This window comes from Colobus angolensis, unplaced genomic scaffold, assembly GCF_000951035.1.
Source record: "Colobus angolensis palliatus isolate OR3802 unplaced genomic scaffold, Cang.pa_1.0 Scaffold411, whole genome shotgun sequence".
In the NCBI taxonomy this organism is placed as follows: domain Eukaryota; kingdom Metazoa; phylum Chordata; class Mammalia; order Primates; family Cercopithecidae; genus Colobus; species Colobus angolensis.
This window is the reverse complement of record NW_012117500.1, coordinates 2,753,086-2,766,054: the sequence shown is the minus strand read 5'-3', so window position 1 is coordinate 2,766,054 and position 12,969 is coordinate 2,753,086. Positions and strand designations below refer to the sequence as shown.

The 12,969-nt window shown below is 38.1% G+C and overlaps 1 long non-coding RNA gene across 1 annotated transcript in view; it reads left to right on the top strand.

The window, feature by feature from the left end:
- The window catches only part of LOC105521897, a 505,254-nt gene that overhangs the window by 62,819 nt on the left and 429,466 nt on the right, over positions 1–12,969 (top strand). The window contains exon 2 of the long non-coding RNA XR_001003355.1: positions 10,963–11,017. This is a non-coding gene — a long non-coding RNA (uncharacterized LOC105521897). The remainder of the gene's footprint in view (positions 1–10,962; positions 11,018–12,969) is intronic.

Below are 12,969 nucleotides of genomic sequence, written 5' to 3'. Positions count from 1 at the left end.
TCAGCAAATATTGAGCATGAACTGTGAGTATGGCACTCTGTTAGGCACTGGGGGTATAGCAGTAAACAAGTCAGAGACAATCCCTGCCTTTGTTGTATATCTATATTCTAGGAGTTTATATTTGAAGAAAAGAAACAATAAATAAATGTGAATAAGGAATATGAAACAAATATTATAACAAATATGAACATAAACACATACATGCATAATATAATTTTAATATTTATAAGAACTATGAATAACAGTAAGCCAGAGTCAAAACATACAGACTGATGGAGATGCTTTTTCAGGAAGGGTAGTGAGGAAAGTCTTTTCTGGGAATAAGGGATTCTTGGGAATATCAGGAGAAAGACAGTTCCAGAGAGAGAGAAGAGCAGGTAGCAAAAAATAAAAATAAAAATAAAAAGTTTGTTGGTTCAAAAACTAGAAAGCTAGAGGTGGGTGAGTCATGGGGAAAATAGGAGAAAATGAAGTCAGGGACATGGCCATGTGCTGGATCCTATAAGACTTTGTGGGCCAGAGGAAAGATTTAGGATTTTATTCACTACAATGGGGAGCCACTCTGGGGTTGACAGCAGGAAAATAATGTGATCTGACACACATTTTGAAATTATCCTTCCAGTTGCTACATGGAAATATGACACAGAAGGCTAACACAGGATTTCCATTCTCCACACAGTTTGGTCTCATTTAGTGGATCTGTTTTATCGTTACCTGTTGGTAAAATTTCAGAAAGACTGGAAGCCAGAACACTAATAGGAAGTCTTAAATAAATCCCTTAAGCAATCTGTAAGTTTCCTCACCTCTGAAATGAATATAATAATACTTACGCAGTGTTCTTTGCAATATTTGGAGATTTTGAGATGAGGCAGATTTTGAGACAGAAACTAGTAAGAGCATGTTTATTAGGAAGTGCTCTTGGGATAAACCCTATGCAAGGAAGAAGAAGAAAGCAGAAATGGGCAAAGGGAGAAGTTGAGATGCAATGTGTTCTTAAAAAAGGCCTCAGTTGACCCATGGGGACCTCTCAAGGTAAAATATCATTTCTGAGATTTTCCAAATTAGGGCAAGAGGGCCAGGCTTCTTCACGGACCAGTCACAAGGCAATCTCCAAAAGAGTTGACGGTTGAATGTATCTGCTGGGAATTTTCCCAGCAGTTGGGGGAATGAGTCCTTTAATCCTGAAGAAAGCATCTGAGTAGCATATCATAGCATTCGCCACATGAAGTGACTTACCCAAGGTTACAAATTATTTGGCAGAGCAACTGGGACTTGGACCCAGTCTCAGACTCCTGTTCAAAGTTCTTCCTGTTCCCACTTAGCCTCTTGTTCATTGCTTCTAGTAGATTTCATCCCATAGTCAAAATTTCAAGGCCCTTTCACCATTCTCCTTTGGAGCAACCCTTACCCAGCATGCTAGGAAAAAGCACTTTCTTGAATATTGTCTAAGACTTTTTGTGTACATTGTTAAATATCCTGCTACTCTTGCACAAGACCAAATAACACCTGCAATTGGAAAAAAGAACCTAATATTAAATTCCATTACTCAGCTCAGGAGTACAACAGACATAGAAAAGGTTCCGAAAGGGTCAATGAAAAAGAATTGAGCCATAACAGAAGAATATGGAGTAATGGGTTTAATTTCCCAAATTCTCAATTCCCCCCTCAGTTCTAAGCATGTTTCTTTTTATGCAATTTAGCTATAATTTCAGGGTAGCCTTCGAGTGTGTTGACCAAGAACTAATTAGTGTGTTGAGGCCTTTAATGTGCCTGATTTGTTAATTGCAACTTTTGGAGTTTTTCTTTTCTATGCAATTTGACCAAAGCTAAACTATCTTTTGAAATACTACCCTTGAAGATAAAGTTCTTTGTTGCCAAGGGAGGTCCTGCAGATGTTTTATGACAGCCAGGAGCAAAATGAATGTTTTCCCCATTTGAGTCTACAAGAGTCATTTTTCAAGAAGAACTATGTTGTCTAGCTGGGGTGGAGATTGGACTAGACCATGTTCATGTTCCTTTTATCAACATTCAGTCAACTTTTCTATTCTGGTTTTTTATGGCACCCTGAATCAGGGATCTTCCACATCAAAAACGTAGATATCACAAATAATAATGTTGGCACTATGGGAGGCTATAGTCTCATAAATAGTCAAATAGTCAGTGTGCATTTGCTACTAAGTACTATAATAGACATTACTAGAGTTCTCCAATATATGACTCTTCTTATCATCCTTGTAGTTGGATGCCATGCAACGATTTCTGGCCAATAAAATAATAGCAGAAGTGATGCATCTCATTTCCCAAAAAGTGTTGCCGTTGTGTTCTCAGAGTACATGCTCAGATTAATGGCTTTCTTGCACTGTTGGTTTATGAAGCAGAGGATCATGTCTTCTCACCTTTGTAGCCTCTGAACTTAGCGTAAGCGCAGGTTATAGTCAGTATTCAGTAGAAGTCCATTGGACAATGAATCGATTACCCAATGTCTCCCCGGGGACATCACACAGGTGCTTTGCATTCAGACTATTTTTAGTTCTTTTTTTTTTTTTGACAGGGTCTACTTTGTTATGCAGACTGGAGTGCAGTGGCGAGATTATACCTTGCTGCAGCCTCCATCTCCCAGGCTCAAATGATCCTCCTGCCTCAGCCTCCTGAGTAGCTGGGACCACAGGCTTGTGCCACCATGCCTGGCTATTTTTTTAAATTTTTTTATTTTTGTAAAAATGGGATCTCAATATGTTACACAAGCTGGTCTCAAACTCCTGGGCTCAAGCTATCCTCCTTCCTTGGCTTCCCAAAGTGCTGGGATTACAGGAATGAGCCACTGTGTCTGCCTCCACCCCGTTTTATATTTCATTTACTACAAGTTCTAGTTCATTCTTCCCTGAGCCTCTTATAGAGAGGCAAAGAGGATGTGAACGTATCTCAGAGGAAATAACACACAGGTTTTGGAATTTGCTTTCTCTCTCATTATTTACTATCTCTGTGACTTGGGCCAAGTTACTTAGCTTCCTTTAACCTCATTCACCTCACCTAGAAAAATGGGTGTTTCTAGTGCTTACTTCACACAATTTGTGTAAAGACCACATGAGACAATACATGTAAACAGCTTAGCATGATGCCTTGCACAAAATGCATGTTGTATAATTTATTTCCTCTCTTGAATCATTTGACACCTTTCTTTTACTTCAGGTTCCTTTCTTTAACTTTTCCTCTGGCCTTGACTTCTTCCTACCACTTAGTGTTTCCTTACTGTCCAGAGGTTAGACAGCTGTTGGTGAAACTTCACCTGTTGGTGAAGCATCTAAGCCTGTCCTCTTCTGACAGTGGCCTGAGCAACAGTTCTACTGTCCTTCCTTTCAAAACTATAAATAGTTGTTAGGTTAAATGGGATTAATCAGCAAGTTCTTACTACTACTGCTAATTGATTTAACATGTTAATAACTAATCTGATGTTGCTTTTGGAGTGCATAAATTTTAAGAAAGTATACCAATAAATCTAGAGTATCTGAAACACAAAGATGTTAGAATAACAAAAAATTAACTGGGCTTGGTGGCATGCACTTGTAATCCCAGCTACTCAGGAGGCTGAAGCAGGAGAATCACTTGAACCTGGGAGGCAGAGGTTGCAGTGAGCTGAGATTGTGCCACTGCACTCTAGCCTGGGTGACAGATCGAGACTCTGCCTCAAAAAAAAAAAAAAAGAAAAAGGATGTTAGAATAATGGTAGAATCCTAGACAAGAGTGACTGGTTTTGGGGCGAACTGGGGACAATTGGCCCTCAAAATTCTCATTCCTGCCTTGATTCACACCATGCAGGTAGTCATTGATTTTGTTTGTTTGGTGGCCGGAGCAGGTCCCGATATCAGCAGTCCTCAACATAATCACATCTATTATAGATATATGAGATAAAAGGGCCATTGTTGTTTTGTCTATATTTTTTCATTTATTTACATAATTGGCATATAAATTGATAACTGTCTATTCTCAGGTAATTGTCAAGTTAAACATTTATTATTGCTGCCTTTCAGTATGTTGTTTTTTAAAAATTAATTCACAGCATCCACATCATGTCATTAATGCAGAATGCAGACCTTAATAGAACCTGAGGCAGAGAAGAGAGAAGTCATTGGGGTCCTTAGGGATAGTAAATCTTGCTCCATTACACTATATGTGTACCAAATAAAGCATACCTTCCTTCCTTCAATAGAAACAAAGGAAATTCCACTGTCCCATGCTCACCTCAGTCCTCCATCTAACCCCCCAGGAAGGATGTCTTTTGCATGTCCCTCTACACCAATCTCTGCCTTCTCCACCCTGGCAGCCTCACAGGCTGCCCCACATGAACATTGTCAAGGAGTTTCTTTGCCTTCTGGCTTCAATTCAGTCAACAGGAAACACAGGAAGGCTTTTTGAATGATGAGAAGAAAGTGAGGTTGGTGCATTTACTTCTCTAACTGCCTCCTTGCTGAGTCGCTAAGGTGGACTGCATCCCTCTCTGCAAGGCCATAGCTTCCATTAGGGGGTCAGTTCCGTTATCCACTTCTATAGGTATTTTAGCTGCTCCTTCTCCTTCCCACTTCAGGTCTGGAGTGCTAAAGACTCCCCCACTGTAGGTAGCCCTAGGGCACTGCATCATTCGAGGTTGGCTTCCCTGAATCCTGTTTATACCTTTGTAAATTGTTCTTAAAAATCCTCTCAAATATCTCATTGTTTTTGCCAGGACCCTGACATACACTCACCAGTCTGCTTTTTATTTGGAACCTGGTACTGCCTTTGTCCAGGGAAACTTCTCAGCTGGACATAATCCTTCCTTCTGACAGTGAGAAAAAACATCCATATTTAAAATTCCTGGAAAAAATGGAGTGATTTTTCCTTATTTTATGACAGTGTGCTGTCTCTCTCTCTCTCTCTCTTTTTTCTCCTTAAGAAAGTGTTATCAGTAGAAGAGCTTTCAGTTTATCCCAAGTCCAGGGTTGGAGGCGGGCTTCCAGAAAGTATGACAAATGCACAAGCATGTCAAGCTGTGACAGTCTCAATGGGCTGAGATTTCAAAAATCTTATGAAAGGGAGACTTTGAAGTGCCTTATTCAAAGACAGCCAAAGCTTTTATCATAAGAGGAAGAGATTCTAATGTGGCCTGATAATTAGCGGAGAGTGGGGGCCTTCATCCCCTCCGAGGAATGAGATGCCATGGCTGGAATGTGCCCTGAACCCAAATGTGATTGCACAAAGAAACTAGGTCTCATTCCTGAAATTTATAACCATATCAACCATAGTTTTATGAGATATGGCATCATTTTTTAAAAAGGCTTGAACCCTTATAGAGCTATTCAAATAACCATTGAGTCATTTGAACTGAAATAGGAGTTAGTTCAAAGTGGCAGTTCATAAATTAGAGGTGCTGTTGTTTCAAGGAGAGGGCATAAATGCCGGCCGGGCAAACAGTCCAGTGCACTGGTTACTAACAGTTATTGTCATGCTCATGACTGTGGAGGAGCAGGGGCCAAAACAGGCAGAATTTGACTTTTTATTTGACTTTAGAGCAGAATTAGAGGCTATGGGGCATATATAGAACACCTAACATGTACATATTTGTTTATTCATTTATTCACTCAGCATTGTTTTAAGTTTAAACTATAAGCAAAGGAGAAAAATAAGTAAATAACAAGGCAGGCCTTTAAAGAGTTTCTAGTTTAATGGGGAAGGCCTCAAAACACAGGATCATGACATGGTGTGCTAAGTGCTTTTTGGCAGAATGAACAGAGAATCACGGAATGTAGAGGAAAAAGGTCTTGACTGTAAGGCTAGGGAGTGTGGTCTGGGCAAAATCAGGGAAGACTTTGTTGGAAGGCACATGTGAGTGTTTCTTACAGGACAAGTTGTAGTGTCTCAGATAGGGGAGGCCAGGGAGGAACCTCCCAGCAGAGAGCACAGGAATGTTGCCACTTGAAGAAGCAATGATAATCCAGAAAACTTCATGTGGTCCTGCAGGGCTAGAAGGGGAAATTTGGGCCAGATGCAGTGGCTCACGCCTGTAATCCCAGCACTTTGGGAGGCCAAGGCTAGGGGACCACTTGAGATTCAAGACCAGCCTGGCCAACATGGTGAAGCCCCGTCTCTACGAAAAGGACAAAAATTAGCCAAGTGTGGTGGTGGGCGCCTGTAGGCCCAGCTACTTGGGAGACTGAGGCAGGAGAATCACTTAAACCCAAGAGGCAGAGGTTGTAGTGAGCCGAGATTGTGCCACTGCACTCCAGCCTGGGTGACAGAGCGAGACTGCCTCTCAAAAAAAAAAAAAAAAAGAAGAAGCGGAGATTTGTAGCGTGGCATGGCAGCAGAAGGTAGTGCCTGAATCTGGAAGGTGTGAAACATTCAGAGATCTGGACTTTAATTCCAAGACCAATGGCGTTAAGCTTTGGCAGCTATTCACTATTCATATCACCAGGAGAACCCGTGAAAATACTGATGATTGGGCTCTACTTTTTGACGTTCTGATTCAGTACATCTGGGGCTTAAGAAACATGAATTTTAAAAAGAAAGCTAGGAACCATATTTTGGGACATACTGTCAAAAGAAACAAAAAGCCCTAGAGAAGACTTAAATGGAAAGTGTCTCAAATAGAATATCTATATGGACAATTATTTGCCCTTTGTACTTTTTTCTACGGTTGTTTGGATTTGATCCTCCTTTTGTGAGAATCAAGGAACGTTGAAAGGTACTGCTGAGATTCTTGAGGTGTTGCGATGGAGATGTGACCCCCCCTCTAGTTGATCCCCTGAGAGCTGAGAGATACTTCACCATTGCCACTTATCAAATTGGTGTAGATCCCATGCAACTCCAAAGTGTAATTGAATAAATTAGCAAAATCAAATACAGTATGCAATGAGATAATAAAATTGTTTGCATAAAGAATAAAAACTAGCTGAAAGGGAGTAGCCGTTACCAGGAGACCAGGATGCCGAGTGAGGAGAGATGAACTTTGAGCAAGCTACATATTTCCTGGTAACTTAGGGAAAAATAGAAAATACGTTGAATTATACATTTTGCATTGTTTAAGAAAAGGGGCATTCATTTGTTAGAGACAAATACCTTCTGGTATTAAGTTCAAGGAGGAATTTTTAATGTAATGGCCAAGGTCAATTATAATTTTGTAATAAATAGAAAATCTATCTCTGCTATGTGAAACTGGCTTAAGTTTTAAACCTCAGGTACCTGAGTAGTGAAAGATCAGGAAGTCTGTAGTTGCATCTAAATAACTTTTGGAGGGTGGCACAAAAATGTTAAACCCGGAGAAAATACAGTGTTTTGGTTTCTACTTAGAATCACATGGACACAGGAATTTCTATGTATTCTTACAAAAAAGTTATGTCTTTGTTATTAATATAAATGAAGTTACTCTATTTAAAGCCTTGCTTCCAAGAAACATCTGAGGCAGGTGATATTAATAAAGATCAATATCTAGATATCTTTGGCCTAAAAACTTTACTGTCTAATACACAAAACAAGTGACCTATGAGAACAGGAGATATGGATGTATAATAAAAAGTACAAATTTTTTAATGGAAAAGAGCAAAAAGAAAAATGCAAGGAAAATAATATAGAGACAAAGAAAAAGAGAAAAAGATGTAGACACATTTTTTTAAGAGTAAGACTTTTATGTTATAATGAACAAACACTAAGCACCTGCAGAGAGATATCTAGAAGCCTCTATAATAGAGAAAGAGGTGGATGGATAGAATATTGACCTGAGAATTTAGGGAACTGAGTTGGTATTTAAGTTGTCTTAGCTATGTGTGACCATAATTTGAAATCTGTATATATCAGTTTCATCACTTTTAACATAAAGGGATTAATAATAATAGGTCAGGGGTCTACAACTATAACCTAGGAACCAAATCTGGTCTGCCACCTGTTTTTATGAATAAAACTTAGTTGAAATACAGCCATACTGCTCATTTATTTACATATTATATATGACTGCTTCATGCTACAAAGGCAGAGTAGTTGCAACAAAGTACATGTGGCTTATAAACTCATAAACGAAGCTCATAAAACCTAAAATAATCATTATCTGGCCCTTTACAAATAATGTTTGCCAATCCCTGCAGTAAATGATCATATAAATTAGTGAGAATATCAGTTTGGCTTCTGTAAAATTCTGGAACCAAAATTAACAGTGACTTTTAAAAAAGATAGTAGTTTATTCCTCTCACAAGTAAAAGCCTGAGTTGGTAGGACAGGTTCCTTTTGCAAAGGAGCACAGACTCCTTTTATCTTATGGCTTTGCCATCTTCTATGATGACTTCTCACTCAGAAAGAAGAAAAGGGACAAGAAAGGCATGTTCTTCCCTTATGTAACATGGCAGTTGAACATCTACCCCCAGACATTGTATAAGCTCAGCTTTGTAACTTGTCTGTATCTAAAAGAGAGGCTGGAAAATATATTTTTTAATCTGGATGGCCATGTGCCCAACTAAAAATTCTTTTACCATATAAGAGAAGAACAAATTTGGGGAGACTGACCTGTACATTTCTTTCCACTTAAAATTCTATGAACATAGTGTATTAATCTGCTCAGTCTGCCATAACAAAATATCACAGACTGGGTGGCTTAAACAACAGAAATTTATTTCTCATTGTTCTGGAGGCTGGGAAGTTTAAGATCAAGGTGCCAACAGATGCAGATTTTGATGAAGGCTTTCCTCTGGCTTACAGACAGATGCTTTCTTGCTGTGTCCTCACATGGTGGGGAGAGAAAGCTGTCTCAGGTCTCGTCTCATAAGGAGACTAACTAATGCTATCAGATCAAGATTCAACCCTTATAACTCCTTTTAGCCTTACCTACTTCCTTACTCTTAATATCGCCATGTCTGGTGTAGGGCTTCAACATATGAATTTTAGGGACACAACTGCGTTTATAGCAGAGTTTCTTATATGAAATTGACAGAAACAGACATGTCATGAATGCATCAATAACCAAGGCTGGGACTGAGGCTCTGGCCTACACATCTAAAGGGGGATAAATATGAACATCTTAGAAAGGATACGCCAGTGCTTAGACTTACATTGACAACTCAGTAGAATGCATACATTTAAACATAATTGTTTGGTAAAGTGACATTCTTTTTTATGTGTACTATAAATTATTCTGAAATTATTGATTTGTTTCAAAAGTTTCCCTTAAAAAACCCTTTCAAGGTAAAATCGCAAGTTGTATTGGTTTAACCTAGGCAAACCTAACCTACTTCTGCTCACGATAGTAATGCCAGTGTAGGCACTTCTACAAAATGGGAACCTTGACAATAGAAAACACACATTTAGAGTTCTAGAAAGGATTACTGCTGAAAGAGTCTACCTATAACCTTTCCTTCTGGGTGAAAAGGCAAAAAGCAGCCAAACTCTCATCTCTGGAAATCTGAGGTCCATAATTTGAAATCAGGAGAATCTGTCCAGTTTTATTTGTGGGAATCATCATTCATTTTTAACCACTCTGCATTGGGGTACTGTTTTGATTATCTGTTGCCCAAAACTTAGTGGTTTAAAACAACATCAATGATTTCATTGCTCAGGATTGTGCTATTTGAGAAGGATTCGTCAGGCATAGCTTAAGTCTGGAAGGTCCACTTTCAAAAAATGGCCTTACTCACAGGGCTGGTAAGCTGTTGTTGGCTCAACTGGAGCTGTTAGTTGGTGGCCTCAATTCTTTTCCATACAGGCTTCTTCTTGTGGTTCCTTGAGCTTCCTCACAGCATGGCAGCTGGATTCCAAAAAGAAGCTGCCAGACTTCTGAAAGTCTAGGGTCAAAACTGGCACAGCATCACTTTTACTGTATTCTATCAATCAAAACATGACAGGGCCTAACCCATAGTCAAGGGGGTGAATAATTGGACTCCACTTCTTGGTGGGTACAGAAACAAAAAACTTAATGACTGTCTTTAATTTACCAAAAGTGCCAAGAAGCAGTATACATTATCCTATATCTGTAGTAAACAGGTGTTTTGATAATTCTTTTTGTTTTGAATCGGTTTTTGGAATTCAGATCACTTTTCCCAAAGAAATCATTTTGCAAATGGTACCTAGAAATATATTAATAGTTCAGCTTGTAGCAGATAATAATAGAAAAAGTTTAGGATGATAGTCTTTGACATCAGGTAGTCTGGGTTTCAATTTCAAGTCTCATCTAAGTAAATTATTTGACCAATCCAAGCCCTAGTTTTATCCTCTGTACAATGGGGATGTTAATGATACTCATGACAGAATTTTGAGGATTAAATGAGAGAGTGTATCTAAAGCACTTACTGCAGATCCTAGCATATATTACATGCCCAATAAATGTAGCTCTTCTTATTTTTACCCAATGAAGATTTATATGATAACACTGAGCTGTCATATAAAGAGCACTGAGCTCTCTTTAAACTCAGAGCCCATACACCTTGAAGCTATCTTACACTGTAGCCTGTATTTACTATGAGTTCTACAACCTGCATCTGTCAAAGCAGAGCCAAAGGATAATACATCTTGGCTGGCAAGAGTTTCTGATGATAGCACTTTCCCTGACTGGGGAGAAAGAGTGTGAGAACGTTGTGTAGAATGGGTATACACAAATGGAATATTAGTAAGCAGGGATTGCCTAGACCAGTGTTTCTCAGTCTTTTTTTCATCATCATTTCCCTCCCTAATAAACCTTTTTTGACATATTTTCCAATTGCTCCCCCATATTTTAATGTCTCACATATAACATATATCTGGTTATATGCTGCATGTATATCTCTCTCTGCTTTATACATTAAAAGAAGTATTTTATTTCACCCCTGCCAAAACCAATTTTCACCCCTATGAGGGCAATATTGACCCTTTGGAAAATGCATTACCTAAACCATGTAACCTAACAAAACTCCTAAAATTTATTTGGTCACATAATCAACAAGTTTATCTACTGTTTTTTTTTTTTTTTTTTTCCAGAGGAATGTCTCAAGCAATGTGGGTATGAAGAACATGTATAAGATAAATCTACTAGGTAATGTTCATTGCTGTCTTTATAACAAAATTAATCATATAATTCATTGTATAATTATTGTTTAATATCTTTCTTAATTGTAAGCTCTGTAGTGGCAGGAGCATGTCTTGGTTATTGTTGAATGGTCTCTGATGCACAGTAGATGGTCGATATTTCTTGAATATGGATAAGGGCTTTAATATCTAATAGGGAAAAGAAGGCAAGACATGTAAAACCAAAAGTATTCACGAGTTTATTTTGAGTTATGTATGAGGAGTAGCAAGATGCATAAGGAATTGAGACAGTCAAGGTCAGCAAGGTTTTAATGTGTCCGTTCAGGATCAGCTTTCTAGACCCAGGCTTGGGGGTGGAATCTTGTCTTGTTCATTATTAAATGTTACAGAAGTCTTAACACAATGCTTTATAAGTGGTGGTTTAATATTGCTTTTGAATTATGACTTAATAGTGAAGATGGGAAGCAAGTCTTCAGAAGAAACAAAGGGTATAATAAGTCTGCTTATTATTTTCTTCTTCCTTTAGTTAAAATACATTAAGGATTATCTATGTTTAGATCTTTTGCAGAAACTTTTCCTAAGGAAACATTTTATATTGGAAGAAAAGGTATTTTTGACATTAACATTTTCTTTAATCTAATGTTAGCTTCCTATATTTCTTTTCCCCTTTCAGTTCATCTAAAACATTACAATGCTTTTCTCCTTTTTATTTTATAAAATAGACTCTACAAACCCAATTATAACTCCCTTAGAAGATAAAAGGACTGTAGGGAAATAAAAAACAAGAATGATTTGGATATATCAGTTCTCTTTTTTTTGTTACATTTTGTGGCTGCCATGGGAAGCCTATAAAAGCTTCAGGTCTGATTTTGGTGGATAAATTCCCAACAAGTTCTCCCTTCAAGGAGTGATCAGTATTATGGACAAAAGAGGGGTATTTTTTCAATATGTCCTTTTGATTTTATTTTGTGCAGCAACCACCTTTGTAAAACACACTAACATGTCAGAAATATGAAACTATTTTCAGTTCACTGCCCTGTAAAAGATGTGTGGCAAAAAAAATAATAAATAAATAAATAAATAAACCCAGGAATGCCTGAGTAAGTAATTTTATTTTTTATGATTCAAGCCCCAAAAGGTCTTGAACTGTCAGATTTATTGTCCATCCGATTTTATGACTTTTAGTTGTATTTATTCTTTGATGTTTACCATCAACTGTGCCTACGTGTGCCGTGGTCTGTGGGCTTTCCTATTGCTAAATCATTTTTTAAGCTTTAGTTGTAGCTTCTATTTAGCATCAATCCCCTGAGACATGCCATTAACATGAATCATTTTTGAAAGTGTTCGGTGCAATATGAACTCCATGTTGAGTCGATCACTCATTGCGATGGAAAGAAATGATGACCTTCCCGGAAATACCCATCACGGTTAAATAACCAAGGACGGGACGGTCAGGGACTTCTGATTGGGGTGCCCCCATCGGCTTAATCTTTGCCCCCCAAAGAGGGAGATGGGAGGTCAGTGCAGATTCAGGAGGAAAAGGGAAAAAGAGCTGGGAAAGGGGAAAGAAAACTGCTGACCCAAACCACATCTATTTTATTGGTGGGTCAGTTTTTTCTACCTCCGTGAAGGTTACATTCACAGCAAGAACTTCTGAGGCAACATCAGTATCTGAGTGCATTCTTTTCTAACACTAATTTTAAAACTTTCAAACATGTTTTCTTTTTTCAATAAAAGTTACATTTTTGCTTTTTGCCCTCTCTGATCTCTTTTCTGCTAGGACCTTCTGAAAGAATTGAGTATAATTACCACTAGTGATGATTTTTTTCTTTGTTCATATCTAGTTCATATCTAGACATTTTCTTTTTTTTTTTTTTTTTTTTATTTTTATTTTTTATTATACTTTAAGTTCTAGGGTACATGTGCATAACGTGCAGGTTTGTTACATATGTATACTTG